Raw genomic sequence first — 15,679 nt, forward strand, 5'->3', positions numbered from 1 at the left:
GTGATTGCAGTCATGATTCTAATCTAAAAGCTCAAACTCATTGATGTTACACTGAAAAGATGGACCAATATTGGGGGCAGTCTAAATGCAAGTAATGATTGCCACAGACTTTTTTCACTGCTTAAAGGGGTGGTTCATTGATGCTGCAGCACCTCATTCTCAGCATTGTTGGGTATGCAGCTGCTTCAACAACCATAAGAAGGACAAGGAGAAGGAACACTTATTTACAAATCCCGATGGCAGATCTCCGTCCCAGGGAGAGAGCCCGGAGGTTTTCTGAGGAAGCTTTGGAGGCATTGGTTTTAGCGGTGGAGACAAGGCGGGCGGTCCTGTACCCGCCAACAGTTCTGACGAAAGGTCATCGACCTGAAACGTTGACTCTGTTTCTCTTCACAGATGCTGCCTGACCTGCTGAGTATCTCCAGCATTTTCTGTTTTTATTTCGGAGATCAAACGTCCACTGAGCATTGCACAATCACTGATGTCGCGATCTCCATGATGGTGAGGTCCCTGGCAATCGAGTTTACCGGCAGCACTACTGGCAACACCTGTATGGCGTATGGCGCTGAAACCGGCATCAGCTGTCGTTACAGCTGTCAACGGCATTTTAGCGCCATCTTGTGGTGCTAACGTGTGGCGCATACCACACAAATTTTAAGAGAAGGAAAATCTGTTTATATCATTGCCAGCTCCTGCTGCCATTTTCCTCGCCATGATTTGAAACCTCCCCAGTGCCTGAAGAGGCAACTTAGTGTTGCCATCATAATCCTTGTATAATGCTGCATTTCCCTCTCCCAAAACACAATCACACCTCCGAAAAGTAACAGCACTATTTAACCTGGGTTGCTGGCTGCTGGGAGGCCATGGACTTACAGTATTTCTTTGATTGGCCCCAACTCACAAGAGTTTCCCAACGGAAGTTTTATAAATAATATGGCCAAGAGTTTCCGCTTTGTGCTAGTTTTCTAAAGTGATTTTTTTGGCGCAGATTTCCGCTCAAATTCATTTGCATATTGTCAAACGTAAAATCTTCCATGAAACAGCGCAATCGGGCAGCGTTTTGGAATGTAATTTAATAAAAAATTTGCATTAAAAAAAGTCCCTTGATATATTTAAGAGTGGTAACCTGATGCAGTTTTATTAATACAGCTGAAAAATAAGCATTTTTAATCAGAGTGTCTAGATCACCACCTGTGAGTAGCCTGATTTTAAATAATTGAAAATGAGTTTATAAACCTATATAGAACCATTTACCAGTTACACTGGTGTATAGTAGTCAATTTCTTAGTCAATGCCTTCTGAAAATCCAAATACAGCACATCCACTGGTTTCCCCTTATCTATTCTGCTAGTTACAACCGCAAAAAACTCTAACAGATTTGTCAAACATGATTTCCCTTTCATAAATCCGTGCTGACTCTGCCCAATACTATTATTATTTTCCAAGTGCCCTGTTACCACGTCCTTAATAATAGATTCTAGCATTTTCCCTACTACTGATGTCAGGCTAATTGGTCTGTAGTTACCCATTTTCTCTCTCCCTCCTTTCCTAAATAGTGGGGATACATTTGCTAAATAGTGGGGTTACATTTGCAAAGTAATAGACAGGGGAATGTCTATGGATGTAGTTTATATGGACCTCCAGAAGGCATTCAATAAGGTTCCACATAAGAGACTGTTAGCTAAAATTAAGGCTCATGGAATTGAAGGCAAATTATTGACCTGGTTAGGAGATTGGTTAGATGGTAGAAAACAAAGAGTAGGAAATAATGGGTATGTACTCAAAATTGAAAGAAATGACTAGTGGAGTCCCACAAGGATCTGTGCTGGGGCCTCAACTGTTCACTATATTTATTAATGACTTGGATAAAACAAGAGAGAGCCATATATCCAACTTTGCCAATGACATAAAGTTTGGTGGTATAGTGAGTGGGCAAAACTGTGCCAGATGGATTTCAACGCAGCTAAGTGTGAGGTCATCTGTTTTGCACCAAAAAAGGATGGATCCAAATATTATTTAAATGGTGAAAAGCTAAAAACAGTGGAGGTCCAAAGAAACTTAGGGGTCCATGTACACGGATCACTAAAATATATTAGTCGGGTGCACAAAATAATCAAAAAGGCTGATGTAATGTTAGCCTTTGTAACTAGAGGGCTAGAATATAAAGGGGAGGAAGTTTTATGACAGCTATACAAATCCCTGGTTAGATTTCATCTGGAGTACTGTGTACAGTTGTGGGCACCGCACCTTAAAAAGGATATATTGACCTTAGAAGGAGTGCAGCACAGATTCACCAGAATGTTACCAGGGCTCCATTGGTTAGATTATGAGGAGAGATTACATAAGATAGGCTTGTATTCCCTGGAGTATAGAAGGTTGAGGGGGGATTTGATTGGGGTTTTTAGGGTTTTGAAAGGAATTGATAGGATAGATAGAGAGAAAGGGTAGATAGAGAGAAACTGTTTCCGCTGGTGGGGGAGTCTAGGCCAAGGGAAATAACCTTAAAATCAGAGCCAGGCCATTCAGGAAAGAAGTTAGGAAACATGCAAAGGGTGGTAGAAGTGTGGAATTCTCCCATGAAAAGCAGTAGATGCTAGCTCAATTAATAATTTTAAATCTCAGATCGATAGATTTTTGCTAGACAATGGTATAAAAGGATATGGAGCCAATACAGGTGGATGGAGTTGAGACAGATCAACCACAATTTCATTGAATGGCAAAACAGGCTCAAGGGCTGAATGGCCTACTCCTGTTCCTATGTCCCTTTGTGGTGGAGCAGACTACTGCCATTCGTAAGTCAGACCTAAGGGGCTGGATTTTGTAATTGGGGGCGGGTCAGGTGGTCAGTGGATTCCGCCCCCGCCTCCGATGTGAGGTGGGACAGTTGAGGGATTTTGCCCTAACTGGGCACTTGATTTCCAGCGTGTGGGCACCCCTGGCCCAATGAGTCTTTTGGTCCTGAAACTCGCCTCTGATGCTGTCATCTATACAGCTGCATTTAAGGCCTGCAAGCAGCCTTGGTTCATTTTCTGCCGTACAACTTTTTTGCTGAGACTTCTGAGGGATTAGTGGTGCAAACATGGCAAACTCAAGACCCACGTGCTCACCCCGCTTTGATGAGGACTCCCTCCAAGCTCTGGTGGAGGGAGCAAGAGCTCATAAGGAAGTGCTGTTTCCTTCTTCTGGGAGGAAGAAACCTCCCCAACAGACCAAAGCAATGTGGCTACAAGTGGCACAGGAGGTCAGTGCCATCTCAATGTGCAGCAGAACCTGGCTGCAGTGTAGAAAGATATTTCATGGCCTTCTCCGCACAGGAAAAGTGAGTATTACATCACCATGACCCTCAATCTGATCCCCATCACCAGCACTCTTCATCGTCAACCTCCTCCTCCACATCCCACTTGACCCACACATCCCTGCACCCTTAACCATTCCCTCTCTTTGTATGGTCACATTCACTTAACTATTCGACTATGCAGCCCTCACACTCCCCATCACTGTTATGCTATGACAACAACTTACAACACACAGGGAGGGCCCTTGGTCTTGGGACCTCACACCATTTTTGTGTCCTTCTAAGCATCTATGCTATGGATTGTCTACACTCACTCCTTCATTCTCACTCAAACTCCACTCGTGTCCCTCATTGCAGGAAAAGAGAGCCTACAATAAGAGGGAAAGGGCGAAGACAGGGGATAGGGTGGGATATGTGTTGGTGTAGGGGTTATGGGGATCGGGTGGGATATGTGTCGGTGCAGGCTCGATGGGCCGAAATGGCCTCTATCTGCACTGTCGGGTTTCTGTGATTCTGAGGGCCACCCTCAATAGCCCAGCTCACCCAGTGCAGAGGAGGTGGCCCTTGAGATCGTGGGAGTCGAGGAGGATGCGCAAGTGGGAGACAGACAGATGGGCGCATCAGAGCAAGCTGGTGACAGAATCATAAGAACATAAGAAATAGGAGCAGGAGTAGGCCAATCGGCCCCTCGAGCCTGCTCCGCCATTCAATAAGATCATGGCTGATCTGATCCTAACCGCCAATCCACTATCACAGAACCATCTCCTGAATCTAACAGAATTAGACACACGAAATAGAAGCAGGATCAGGCTACACGGCCCCTGGGCCCGCTCCGCTACCCACAGGGCCATGATCGATCCGAACCTAGACTCATGTCCAAATTCCTGCCCGCTCCCCGTAACCCTTAATTCCCTTTACTTCTAGGAAACTGTCTATTTCTGTTTTAAATTTATTTAATGATGTAGCTTCTACAGCTTTTTGGGGCAGCATATTCCATGAACCTACCACCCTCTGAGTGAAGTAGTTCCTCCTCATCTCAGTTTTGAAAGAGCAGCCCCTTATTCTAAGACTATGCCCCCTAGTTCTAGTTTCACCCATCATCGGGAACATCCTCCCCGCATCCACCCGATCCACCTTCACAATCTTATATGTTTCAATAAGATCGCCGCTCATTCTTCTGAACTCCAATGAGTAGAGTCCCAATCTACTCAACCTCTCCTCATATGTCCATCCCCTCATCCCCGGGATTAACTGAGTGAACCTTCTTTGTACTGACTCGAGAGCAAGTATGTCCTTTCTTAAGTATGGACACCAAAACTGTACGCAGTATTCCAGGTGCGGTCTCACCAATACCTTGTACAACTGAAGCAATACCTCCCTATTTTTATATTCTATCCCCCTAGCAATGAAAGCCAACATTCCATTGGCCTTCTTAATCACTTGCTGCACCTGCATACTAACCTTTTGAGTTTCGTGCACCAGGACCCCCAGATCCCTTTGTACTACAGTACTTTCCAGTTTCTTGCCATTAAGATTATGGGGCAGTAATTCGGGTCGGTGGCTTGCCGCGCGTGCAAGCCCCCGATATGCACTTACCCGACGCGCCTGCCGTTCACCTCCAGGGACGCCTGGAATTCCATTTTGAAACAGAAGAATCCCGGGCAGCGTTTGACATCACGCCGCCCAGGAGTGCAGCCAGCGCGAAGCCTGGAGCGCGCTGTGCAAGTGAGACACGCCCCTTAAGGTCTCATTGTAGTAGGACACGCCCCCAATCTATCCAAGCAGCTGCAGAGGACTTTGTAGTTACACAGCTGCAGGGAAAGTAAGTTATCTGCTATTTTATGAATGTTTTGTGAACTTTTATAAAATTTTAAAAACGGTTACATTATTTTGAAGAATCTGAAGTAGTTTTAAACAGAATTAAAGCAATTTAAAGACTTTTAAAAGCCCTAAAAGATTTTTTTAAATTCCATTTATTTATTTAGCAATGTCGTCGTCATACGTGTCTTCACACCGTTCCCTTTGGGGAACTGTATGAAGTGGTGGAAGGATTTATGGCCGTGATTAACGCTCATTCCGTGACCGTAACCATCTTTGAACCAGCCATTAGGGTGGTTAGTCCTATGGCGGGAGGGTTTTACGGGCTCCCACAAGCTATACAAGGAGGGGGGGCCACCCACACCCACGGACGCAAATGTCCCGCTGGATGTCAACCCAGAATTTAGAGCCGGAGCTCCGACTCCACTTGCCGGGACTGTGTGGAGCGGGGTTCGAAACCCTACCCCGTCTGGCCCAGCGGCGGGGATCCTACCGCTACGCCAAAGGCCCAATCCGATTAGCAACGTGAAATGGCTGGAATGAGCACAATTCACGGCATTAAAAGAACTCACAATTGAACTGATGATGACCTCAGCAATCTCCTCAACGAGGTGGAGGCGCAGCGCCTGCTCATCATTGGTAATGAGAAGTCAAAGGCGCCGCAAAAAGGACAGATGATAGCTTGGTCTTTCAAGTGGCAGCATAGGGCTCCAGTCACGGGGAGGGAAAAGGCGCAGGAAACGTATGGGTGTCACCTTTTGCGCGGAGTGGGCCTTTTGCGTAGCGGTAACCATCCCCGCCGCTGGGCCAGAAGGAGTAGGGTTTCGAACCCCGCTCCAGACAGTCCCGGCAAGTGGAGTCGGAGCTCCAACTATAAATTCTGGGTGGACATCCAGCGGGATACTTGCGTCCGTGGGTGTGGGTGGCCCCCCCGCCTCAGATGGGTTGTGGGAGCCCGTAAAACCCTCACGCCATAGGACTAACCACCCTAATGGCTGGTATGAAGATGGTTATGGTCACGGAAGGAGTGTTAATGTGGCCAGAAATCCTTCCACCACTTCATACAGTTCCCGAAAGGGAACAGTGTGAGGATACGTACGACGATGACCTCTTGCGCAATGCACCTCCTTGGACCCTCAGTCGCAGATGCGAGGGGGCAAATCGTGCAATTGTTAAATTTTTCATTTTATTGACATGTAAAATGTTGGCCCAGTAATTCCCTTCCAAACGCGCGAGTACGGTCGGGGTACTTACGCGTCTGGCCGGAGGAAATGCCGGTTTTCAGCATGCACAGCGCATGCGGGGAAAACCAGCATTTCCTGTCCTCTGAACGAAGGGGTTCAGAGGCAGAACGCGTGCGACTGTACAGGCAGCGCGTGCGCAGTAAAATTCGCCGCTTTCATTCATGCTTTCAGTGAGGTCAAGTTCTTACAACTTACTCATGAAAAAAGCATGAGTACAGTTGCTCCAGAGGCTGCGGAGGAAGACATTTCTTATCGTGGAGCTTCTGAAAGGCAATATTTTTGTTTGGGAAAGGGAGGAAAGTTATTTTAAGAAATGCTGAGGTAAGTTTTAAAGTTTATTTTTGTTTTTTAAAACGGGTTTTCAGTACTGTAGGTAGAAGGATCAATTGTGGCTATGTGAATTGAATTTGCTGTGTTTATTAAATGGGAAAATGACTCCAACATTTTTAAGAAAGAAACTTTTCATCAGTAATATATTCTTTTAAGTAATTATGTATGTATGTCTGTATATATTCCTTTGCGTGTATGTATATATTCCTTTACTTATGTGTATGAATGTATGTATTTAATTATGACTTTCAGATAAAGTAACTTATTGGAAAATCATAATTAAAATTATACATTCATACACATAGGTAAAGGAATATAAAACATACATACATATACGTAAAGGAATATATGCGGACATACATACATAATTACTTATTACTGATGAAAAGTTTCTTTCTTAAAAGTGTTGGAAATGTTACATTACTCATTTTAGAACACTCATTTTCACATTCAATTCACACAGCCACAATTGCTCCTTCTACCTACCGTACTGAAAACCCGTTTTAAAAAAAAAATTTAAACTTTAAAACTTACCTCAGCATTTCTTAAAATAACTTTCCTCCCTTTCCCAAACAAAAATATTACCTTTCAGAAGCTCCACGATAAAATATATCTTCCTCCGCAGCCTTGGAGCAACTTTACACATGCTTTTTTCAAGTGTAACTTGTAAGGACTTACCCTCACTGAATCCATGAATGAAATCGACGAAGTTCACTGCGCAAGCGCTGCCTGTGCAGTCGCACGCGCTGTGCCTCTGAACCCCTTCGTTCAGAGGACTGGAAATGCCGGTTTTCTCCGCATGCGCTGTGCATGCTGAACGCCAGCATTTCCTCCAGCCAGACGCGTGAGTACCCCGACCGTACTCACGCGTTCAGAGAGGAATTACTGGGCCAATAACTTGCTCTACGATTTTTCCTGCCAAAGTGCATAACCTCACACTTTCCAGTATTGTATTCCATCTGCCAAATCTCTGCCCACTTACTTAGCTTGTCGATGTCCCCTTGTAGGTTTTTTATGTCCTCCTCACTCACTACTTTCCCTCCCATCTTAGTATCATCTGCAAACTTTGATATGTTACACTCGGTCCCCTCCTCCAAATCGTTAATATAGATTGTAAAGAGTTGGGGACCCAGCACTGACCCCTGCGGAACACCACTAGTTACTGATTGCCAGTCTGAGAATGAACCATTTATCCCAACTCTCTGCCTTCTGTTAGATAGCCAATCCTCTATCCATGCCAGAATATTACCCCCAATCCCATGCTTTTTTATCTTAAGCAATAATCTTTTGTGTGGCACCTTGTCAAATGCCTTTTGGAAGTCTAAATACACTACGTCCACTGGTTCCCCTTTATCCACCCTATATGTTACTTCCTCAAAGAACTCCAGCAAATTTGTCAAACATGACTTCCCCTTCATAAAACCATGCTGACTTTGTCCTATTAAATTATGATTATCCAAATGTCCTGTTACTGTCTCCTTAATAATGGACTCCAAAATCTTACCTACCACAGATGTTAGGCTAACCGGTCTATAGTTTCCAGCCTTCTGTCTACTGCCCTTTTTAAATAAGGGTGTTACATTAGCAGTTTTCCAGTCTGCCGGGACCTTTGCCGAGTCCAGGGAGTTTTGGAAAATTATTACCAATGCATCCATAATCCCTACCGCCACTTCCCTCAAGACCCTAGGATGTAAGCCATCAGGTCCAGGTGATTTATCCGCCTTGAGTCCCATTATTTTACGGAGTACCACTTCCTTAGTGATTTTGATCGTGGTTAGCTCCTCCCCCCCTTTAGCCCCCTGTTTGTCCAGTGTTGGGATATTCTTAGTGTCTTCTACTGTAAAGACTGATGTAAAATATTCAGTGTTTTTGCCATCTCCATATATCCCAGCATTAATTTCCCGGTCTCATCCTCTAAGGGACCAACATTTACTTTAGCCACCCTTTTTCTTTTTATATAACTATAAAAACTCTTACTATCTGTTTTTATATTTTTTGCTAATTTACTTTCATAATCTATCTTCCCTTTTTTAATCAATCTTTTTGTTATTTTTTGCTGTCTTTTAAAGTTTTCCTAATCCTCTATCCTCCCACTAGATTTGGCTACCTTATATGCCCTTGTTTTTAGTCGAATACTATCCTTAATTTCTTTACTTAGCCACGGATGGCTGTCTTTTCTTTTACACCCTTTTCTTCTCAGTGAAATATATTTTTTTTGGAAGTTGTAAAATAACTCCTTAAATGTACACCACTGATCATGTATCGTCTTACCCTTTAATCTATTTTCCCAATCCACTCTACTCAATTCCGCTCTCATACCTTCATAGTCTCCTTTATTCAAGCTTAGCACGCTTGTTTGAGATCCAACCTTCTCACCCTCTAATTGAATATGGAATTCAACCATGTTATGGTCACTCATTCCAAGGGGATCCTTTACTAGGACATTTTAAATTAATCCCATCTCGTTACACAGGACCAGATCTAAGGTTGCTTGCCCCCTGGTCGGTTCAGTTACATACTGCTCAAGAAACCCATCCGTAATACACTCAATGAACTCATCCTCAAGGCAGCCCTGCCCAATTTGATTTGTCCAATTAATATGATAGTTAAAATCCCCCATAATTATAGATGTTCCCTTATTACAAGCCTCAACTCTTTCCTGATTGATACTCCGTCCAACAGAGTTGCCACTGTTCGGAGGCCTATAGACTACGCCCACTAGTGTTTTTTTCCCCTTATTATTCCTTACCTCCACCCAAACTGTTTCATTATCCTGATCTTTTGACCCAATATCATTTCTCTGTATTACAGTGATTCCTTCCTTTATTAACATAGCCACCCCACCTCCCCTTCCTTCCTGCCTGTCCTTCCTGATCGTTAAATAACCTGGTATGTTTAATTCCCAGGCATTGTCACCCTGCAGCCATGTTTCTGTAATGGCCACAAGATCATACCCAGATGTAGTTATTTGTGCCATTAACTCGTCTATTTTGTTACGAATGCTACGTGCATTCAGATAGAGAACTTTCAAATATGTTTTGTGACACTTAGTTCCTGCTTTTACCCTTTTTATTACTTTACCTTTTACTCCATACCTTCTGCCCCTTCCTGAGTTTTTCATCTCTCTCATTGACATTGCATGAGTGACTGATCTTGATTCTAATGCTCTAACAGATTGACTTATGAGCATCTGCACAATTCAATGTGCATGCAACGTTTATCTCGCATGTCTAACTCTTTCCTTTACTCCCCCACAGGACCATCGACAGCCCCACTCCCCACTGTCCAAGAGAAACAGCCTGAGCCACCAGACTCCTCAGAGGAAGCTGCAACCTCGGAGGGTGCAGCATCAGCAGAATTAAGTGCACCTAGCACCAGCACAGACACTCACACCTCGGTGGGACCTTCGGGACATAGAGTAGTGTTGTCACCTGGTGTATCACAGCTCACACGTGAGCATCAGCAGATGATGGAGACAGGGACAGCAGTGGAGAGTCCTCGTCAGAGGGCGCAGGACTCTCCCAGCTCGGCTCAGCTGCATGTCGACCCTGTGCCTCTGGGTCCATCCAGAACGAGAGCAGCACTGGAACTCCAGGAACAAGTGCAGCAGTCTCTGGCAGGTTTTGTCTCCAGGGTCGCTGCAAGTGTGGAGCGGATGGAAGAGTCCATTGCTAACATGAGCAGAGCCTTTGTGGAAGCATTGGCGCATGAACGCATCACCACAGAAAGGATGGCAACGTCCGTGGAAAGGATGGCTACCTCCGTGGTAAGGCTGGCTACTGTACAGGAGAGGATGGCTATGGTAGAAGAGAGGATGGCTACGGCCATGGAGGAGCTAAGTCGCCAGGGTCTTGAAAACATGGTCATTGTTAAGAATAGACTGACATCTCTGGAGGAGCGATGGTCAGCTATTGAGCAGAGAAACCAGACCTTCATGGAAGTCCTCTGGAGTAGGACTGCCAGTGCAGAAACGGGTCCTCATGGCCCCCCTGAAGTGCAGCAAGGTGCTGTCAAACCACTTGCTAGCTCTGAAGTGGGGCTGACCCATGAGAGGGATGTTGGTGGCAGAGAACAAGAAAGTGGGGGCTCCTCTCCAAGCGCTCACACGACCATGGCACTGCAAAGCCCTCGGACAGAGCCCCACCAGAGTTCTCACCCAACTGAGATCAGCGTCTCAGCCGCTGCACAGTCGCAGGAGCAGCAGACTGTTGGTGAGCCCTCACAGGCTCGCCACCCCAGAGGACACCCACCAAAAGGTGTCGAGGCAGGAGCAGCATGAAAGTGAGCAAGGGGTCTCCACATCTGCTGAAGCCACAGGGGAAGCACCACGTAGGAGCACGTGTAAGAGGAAGATAAAGCACAAGTAGTCACAAGGGTAGTCACTTGGATGTTCTGTTGTGTTTAGTTCTGAAATGCTATCCGTGAATTAATGTAATAAAATGACTTGATGGCAAACTGTTGAAGTTGTGGGCTGTGTCATTTTGCAAATGGGACTTCCACATTGAGGGCTCAAGGCGACTTGGAATTGTTAGTATGGTGGTCAGAGTGATAGGAAGCCGTAGGTTCTTGTCCATTGTCGATGGTGTGGTAAGAAGGTGAGAGGCAGAGGCAAATGTTGTTGATTGGGCAGCCTAAGCAAATCTGGCCAAGATCAGTGCTTCCCTTGCAACCTGGCCAGCAATGTTCTCGCGTGCTGCTGCCGCTGGTTGATGCGCCTCCGCAAGCTGTTCATTGCCGCTCTCCTCCTCATTGGAGGAGGCTATGCGATGAGCCACTTGTACCTCAGGCAGCTGCAAGCCACGATGCTGTGCCATGTTGTGAAGGGCACAGCAGAACCACGATGATTCTGGAGACCCTGGCTGGTAAGTACTGCAGGGCTCCACCTGATCTATCAAGGCATCTGAATCGCATCTTCAGCAAGCCGATGGTTTGCTCAATAATGGATCTGGTGGAAATGTGGTTGAAGTTGTAGCACGCCTCAGCTTCATTGGATGGCCTCCTCAATGCTGTCATTAGCCACATCTTCAGGGGATAGTCCTTGTCTCCAAGTAGCCATCTACAAAGTTGGTCTGGCGGACTGAAGAGTGGAGGCACACTAGACTGCCGCAGGATGAAGGAGTCATGGCAACTGCCAGGGTACTTGGCGGAAACATGCAAAATTTCTTTATTGTGGTTACACATCAGCTGCACATTGAGGGAATGGAAGCCCTTGCGGTTGACAAAAGTACCAGGATTGTGATGGGGTGCCTTAAGGGCCACATGTGTGCAGTCTACGATGCCCTGCACCCTTGGAAAGCCTGCCAGATTAGCAAAGCTAACCACATGCGCGGTTACACTTGCTTGGTCCTTGGAGAAGTTGATGTAATTGTGGGCTCCAGGTCTTCCTGCAGCATTGCGCAGATGTCACCCACTACCTCTCGCGAAAGTCTAAGCCTCCTTTGGTACTGCTGCTCAGTCATATTGAGGTAGCTCATCCTCTGTCTGTAAACCCTGTTTTGGGGGCATCTCCTGCAGCGATGTCCTTCCCTGCGCTGGCCTGTGCAGCTTCAGGTGGGTGAGCAGCAGATTGGCGCTCCTGTTGTTGCTCCTGCTGTTGGTGTTGCTGTTGTTCTGGGTTCTGCTGCTGCCGCAGCTGGTCTTCATCTGAATCTGAGGTCCAGGAGGAAAGGAAATAAATGGTTCCCACGTTGCAGGTATATACCTCAGTTGAGGAAGCGCTCAGTCAAGGTGGGGAGAGGGGTTTCCCAGGAGGTCACAGTGGAGATGGATCTCAGCCTCAAAACTTCCAAAATGAGTAGACCTGCAAAAAGTTCTCCCAGACTTGAGAAAAGAAAGTTCTGCCACCTGCAAATGATCATTGTTGAAAACTCCTTTTTTATGGTGGAGCTGCAGTAAGCCCGCCAGGATTAACTGGCGTGTTCCAGGGGAGTCGTGCAGCACGCGGGAAATGTGTTAAACTCAGAAAGGCCTCTCAAAATGGCATTATAGAGGCACTTAAGTGGTTGTTAAGGGCAAAAAACTTCCCGGAAATAGTGGAGAACCAAGGGTCTAGCAAGAATGAGGAACTGAAAAAAATAGTATTAGTAAGAAAAAGTATTGGAGAAATTAATGGGACTGAAAGCCAATAAATCCCCTGGACCTGATGGCCTACATCCAAAGGTTTTGAAATAGGTGGCTATAGAGATAGTGGATACATTGGTTGTCATTTTCTAAAATTCCATAGATTCTAGAACGATTCCTGCGGATTAGAAGGTAGAATGGAACCGCACTAAGAAAGGAGGGGGAGAGGAAATGGGGAACTTCAGACCAGTTAGCCTGACATCAGTAGTAGGGAAAATGCTAGAATCTATTACTAAGGATGTGGTAACAGGGCACTTAGAAAATAATAATAGGATTGGGCAGAGTCAACACGGATTTATGAAAGGGAAATCGTGTTTAACAAATCTGTTAAGAGTTTTTTTGAGGTTGTAACTAGCAGAATAGATAAGGGGGGACCAGTGGATGTGGTGTATTTGGATTTTCAGAAGGCATTCAATAAGGTGCCACACAAGAGGTTATTAAACAAAATGAGGGCTCATGGGATTGGGGGTAATATACTAGCATGGATTGAGGACTGGTTAACGGACAGAAAACAGAGTAGGAATAAACGGGTCATTTTCGGGTAAGCTGGCTGTAACACAAGGATCAGTGGCCTCAGCTATTCACAATCTACATCAATGATTTGGATGAGGGGACCAAATGTAATATATCCAAGTTTACTGATGATACAAAGCTGGGTGGGAATGCAAGTTGTGAGGAGGATGCAAGGAGGCTTCAAGGGGATATAGACAGGCTAACTGAATAGGCAAGAACATGGCAAATGGAATATAATGTGGAGAAATGTGAAGTTATCAACTTTGGTAGGAAAAATATAAAAGCAGAGTACAGGAAACTTCGCGATATCTGGCACCGACGGGACCGGCGTGATGCTGATCTATGAAAACTTCCGGACAGACCAGCGCTAATGTTGAAGGATACGGAGGTTTTCATCTCCGTATCTGACAACAAACACTGTTGCTTAGCAACAGCTTGTAAACAGTCGGCCTGTACCTTGGAAGCGTCTCTGTAGCTTAGCAACAGCTTGAGAGGCTTTTCAGAGACTGACTGTTTAAAAAAATGCTAGGAGAAGAAAAAAAAAGAAAAAAAACCTAACAAAACGGCTGCTGATTTCTGCCGTTAGATCGAGGTTTCCGGACATACAACCTCCGGATAAACCAAAGTTTCCTGTATTTTTTAAATGGCGAGAGATTGGGAAATGTTGGTGTTCAGAGGGACCTAGGTGTCCTTGTACACGAATCACTGAAAGTTAACATGCAGGTACAGCAAGCAATTTGGAAAGCAAATGGTGATAGTAGATTGGCGGTTAGGATCAGATCAGCCATGATCTTATTGAATGGCGGAGCAGGCTCGAGGGGCCGATTGGCCTACTCCTGCTCCTATTTCTTATGTTCTTATGTTATGGTATGTTGGCCTTTATTACAAGAGGATGAGTATAAGAGTAAAGACATCTTACTGCAATTATATAGGGCCCTGGTGAGACCACACCTGGAGTATTATGTACAGTCTTGGTCTCCTTACCTAAGGAAGGCTATACTTGCCATAGAGGGAGGGCAACAAAGGTTCACCAGACTGATTCCTGGGATGGGGTGATTGTCCTATGAGGACAGATTGAGTAGACTAGGCCTATATTCTCTGGACTTTAGAAGGATGAGAGGTGATCTCATTGACACATACAAAATTCTTACAGGGCTTGACAGGGTTGATGCAGGGAGGATGTTTCCCCTGGCTGGGGAGTCTAGAACCAGGGGCCACAGTCTCAGAATAAGGGGTCGGCCATTTAGGACTGAGATGAGGAGAAATTTCTTCACTCAGAGGGTGGTGAATCTTTGGAATTCTCTACCCCAGAGGGCTGTGGAGGCTCAGTCGTTGAGTATATTCAAGACAGAGATTGATAGATTTTTGAATATTAAGGGAGTCAAGGGATACGAGGATAGTTCAGGAAAGTGCAGATGAGGTAGAAGATCAGCCATGATCTTACTGAATGGCGGAGCAAGCTCGAAGGGCCAAATGTCCTCCTCCTGCTCCTATTTCTTATATTTTTATGTTCTTATAATTATTAGTTTTTAAAAGGTTTATTTTGCTAAGCTCTGATTATGCCCCCAGTTCTACCTTTGTCTTATTTTGGACTTGGCAAAATGTGGCAACTCTAATTAGAGATTCTGTACAAAAACTAGCTGAACTTTTCCTTCATGCCCATATGGTGGATTTCTGCATAGTCCTCCATAATGCTCTACATCACCACCACCTTTCCTGACCCTGCCACTGCCTCCGATTTGTCACACTGCTTGTCCGAGATCCAGCATTGGATGAGCAGAGATTTCCTTTAACTAAAGACTTCCACTAATGCCCTGAAAGGTTTGGGGTTTTCTGTCCCCAAGATCCTGACTGTCATTTCCTGGTATTCTCTTTATATCTGAATAGCTGCTCCACACCTGTAAACAGCTGCAGCAAATGATTTCCCTTCCACTAAAAGGCAGTCTGCCAAAAGATTACACTAAAAGCTCAAGCAGTCTACCCACACCAGTGAGCACAGGGGAAAGGGAAATTGGACAGGGTCACTGTGGAATGGCTGCTCTAGCACCAAGTCACAGGGCATTCCTAATGAATTTCCAATGCTGACTTCGCGATGGAGGAAAATATAATCCACTATATTTCACACTACTATGATGTCAGGTCACACTACTATTATGTCAGGGGTGTCATCTTTCAGATGTGACATTAAAGTGCTGCCCTAGTTGCTTGTGCAGGTGCACATGTGATCCCATAGTATTGTTTCAAAGAACAGCAAGGAATTCTCCCATAACTGGAGCAACAAAATTATGTCAAAACTAAGATGGGTAATTTGTGCATTGAAAAAAAGTTGGATTTAGTGGTTCAACATTTCACCATAGAA

The 15,679-nt window shown here is 45.2% G+C and overlaps 1 protein-coding gene across 2 annotated transcripts in view; it reads right to left on the reverse strand.

Annotated features, from left to right (window-relative positions):
• Positions 1-15,679, reverse strand: part of cfap46 (cilia and flagella associated protein 46) — a 575,305-nt gene that overhangs the window by 381,934 nt on the left and 177,692 nt on the right. The gene's annotated exons all lie outside the window — the stretch shown is intronic.

Source organism: Somniosus microcephalus, chromosome 8 (assembly GCF_052327205.1).
Source record: "Somniosus microcephalus isolate GS21.2 chromosome 8, FLI_Smic_1.0, whole genome shotgun sequence".
NCBI lineage: Eukaryota > Metazoa > Chordata > Chondrichthyes > Squaliformes > Somniosidae > Somniosus > Somniosus microcephalus.